The sequence below is a fragment of the Triticum aestivum genome, chromosome 7D (genome assembly GCF_018294505.1).
Source record: "Triticum aestivum cultivar Chinese Spring chromosome 7D, IWGSC CS RefSeq v2.1, whole genome shotgun sequence".
NCBI lineage: Eukaryota > Viridiplantae > Streptophyta > Magnoliopsida > Poales > Poaceae > Triticum > Triticum aestivum.
The window spans coordinates 44,782,446-44,785,837 of record NC_057814.1 but is presented as its reverse complement, the minus strand read 5'-3'; positions in this window follow the sequence as shown (position 1 = coordinate 44,785,837).

Sequence of the window (3,392 nt, the reverse complement as noted above, 5' to 3'; positions counted from 1 at the left end):
TCTATAGACCTATTCAGACCAGTTTTTGAAGCTTTTGTGTTGTTTTTTTTTCTTCTTTTGTTTCTTTGTGTTTTTGTATCGGTTTTCTTCAACTTTTTACCTTTTATCTTTTTCTTGTCTGTTCTTTTTGTTTTTCAATTATTTGCTTCATTTTTTAAATACATATTAATTTTTCGAATATAGGATGAACATTTTTCTTATACATGTTGAAAGATTTTAGATACACATAGATTTTTTTTAGTTTGAATACATGTTGAACATTTTGTCAAATGCACATTCAAATATTTTATATAGGCTGAACAATTTCAAGATACAATTTGAACATTTCTCCGAATAGACATTGAACATTTTTTTAATGCACATTGAACATTTTTTTAACACAAATTGATTTTTTTTTCATAAATGGCATGAACATTCGTTTAAACATGTGAAATAATTTTTATGTTTTATGTACATTTTTTAGAATGTCATATTTTTTGAATGGTACAAAACATTTTCTAATATAGATTGATCTTCTTCATAAATGGTATGCATATTCTTTTAAATGTGTGAAATAGTTTTTAAGTTTGATGGACATTTTTAAAATGTCTTTTTTTAATGATACAAAACATTTTTCCAAAATTACACGAGCAGAACTTTACCTTGTATAAACATTTTCCAAAATTACAAAACAACTTTTTGACATTGTATAAACACTTTAACGCGTTGTGAACTTTTCCGAAAATTAACTAAGTAATTATAGAAATGTAAACAACAAATAAATAAAAAATTAAAAAGGACGGAAACAAAGGAATAGTATAAACAAACCAGCCACTTCGGACTCAGCTGGTCCATTTCGGGCGAGCAGGCCGGGTCGATGCCAATAATGTACTCGACCGGCGACCTACCAATCTACCATTGCAAGCCCAAGAGCGTTCCGTCAGAGCTTTCGTCCATTGATCGACTGGTCGTACGTGATCTCTCGCCTCCGTCTGACCTGCGGCGGCACAGAAGGCGACGACGGCGTGGCGGTGGCCGTGGCAGCGGCTTGCGTCTCCTCCCTCAGACATCTGGCGCCTTTTTCGTCAGATCTCCGTCGGGCCCCCCTTCAGATCTCCACCGGTACAACCGAACCCGCAGGCGGCGACGGCGCCAAAACCACGGCTTTCATCAGCAGGGCCCGTGTATCCATTTTCTCCCCATATCAGCCGCCTCCTTGAGTTCTCCAGCGCCTCGTCCGGGTCTCCGTTGGTAGGCTGGTGCCAGCGCTCGGCGTCATGGTTGGTGGCTCGACTTGCGTCGCTGACGGGTTCGGCGGCCAGATCCAATCGGCGACTGCGGGCGATGAAGCGGCATCTGTTCGTGGTGCTAGAGGACTACGACGAGGACAGCTTCGCGATCCATAAGCTGGACATTGGCGGCGACGGCGACGACGAGGGCGATCTGGACATTCACTCCGGAATATCCCTGCGGCGTCTCCCCGAGCCTCCCGCCGGCCGAATAGGGTGCCGTTACGGGGACCGCCGTATGCTAGTGCGGAAAGATATGCAGTTCACCGTCCTGGGCAGCCGCATCATTGCCATAGGCCCCAGCACCGACTTAAACTTGACCTCGGCCGGCTCCTCGATCGTCGTCTACGACACCAGGACGGCGGCGCTGACCATATCCGACCTTCCTGGGATGAATAGGTACCACAGCTACGAGTTGGTGGTGGCCGCCAGGGATAGGCTGTACGCGCTCGAATACGACGGCCTCTGCCGCTCCGATGACGTGCACATCTACGGAGGCTTGCACTGCCTCAAGAGCGACGACGACAAGGCAGATCGCCGGGGCGGACGGTCGAGTTGCAGCAGGTGGATGTGGAAGCCTCTGCCGGACACCGAGACCGACTCCCCGCGCTTCTTCTGGGGCTGGAAGAACGACTACACTACCCGGGTCCCGTTCGACTGGACCAGGATCGCTGCCCACGCGGTGCACCCACGAGGGGCACCATCTTCCTGTCCGCCGCCAACAAAATCCCCGCCGGAGGGTTTGCTCACGTGCCCCCGGGCACCTTCTCCTACGGCGTCCGGAGCGGGAGGTGGACGCGCCGCGGCGACTGGATGCTGCCGTTCAAGGGCCCCGCACACGACGACCCCGACCTGGACGCCTGGGTTGGCCTCGACACCTCCTGCGATGATCCAGACGATGACGACCCCTGCCACAAGGACGAGATCCACCTGTGCGCGTGCGGCGTCCCGTCTGGTGGCCGTGCCAGCAGGCACGGCCAGCCGCCGCCGTGGAAGAAGGTCCGCGTCGACAAGCTGTTGTGGGAGGACCTGGACTGCAGCCACGTCAAGATGCAGCTCCTGTACGTGGGTGGACGGAGCGACTACTGCCTCCTTGAGCATCTGCGACTGCGAGTCAAGGCCACGGCCGGGGATGGCGAGTACGAGTACGTGCTCCGTTTAACTATGTTCCGAGTCGCCTGTGGTGATGACGGGGAGCTCGTGCTCGTGGCTCGGCGGCCTGCCCGAACTTACCAACTGCCCAGCGGTGATGCTGCTCGTGCCTTCTTCTGCATGTGAACCAGTCATGCATATGCATGCTCTCAAATTGCAAATTCTAATTCGACCCACACTTGCATAGACAGTGACATGGTTATGCACGGATCATGTGTCAGTGTTTGTCAATATTTTCAATATATATGCAGTAGACAGTGACACAACTTGCATGGAATACCAGACAAAGAGAGATCATTCTATTGCTTCTGAATTTAGTGATTGTGCCTGAGATTTGCTACCCAAATGAAATATTTTATATGGCCTTCAGATTTTGTTGCTTCCATAACATTGACTACCTAGGTTCTGTCCACGGTGCCTCACACCTTCCACATGATTTTCTCTTGTCAGAGTATTCCTAGACTATGGTTCATGAGCCACTTTGTTGGTGTGCATGCAGGTGTTGACTTATAATGTGCTGTCTAGTCTCTTTCATGCAGGTGTTGGTGTGCATGCAGGTGTTGACGTATAATGTGCTGTCTAGTCTCTTTCATCAGATCGTTATTTTGGTTGCATTGGCTAGAGCATGCACTTTCGGTCCATGTTTAGGCCTGACGGAGCCACACGTGCGGGGGAGTGTTGACGTATAATGTGCTGCCTAGTCTCTTCCATCAGATCGGTTTTTTGGTTGCATTGGCTAGAGCATGCACTTCTACAGCAGGATCATTATCTGCCTAACATGCACCACCAGTTACAATATTAACTACCATTTCCATAAAACTAGAGTTCATATTCAACCCCATACATCATATAGAATCAAGCTAAACAAACTTAGGATCAACCTAAATTAAAATCTAGTAGAAAAATAGTGTTCGTTTGTACCAAATAATTCATCGAACCAAAGGTTTTTGACTAAAACTAATTAGAGGGATT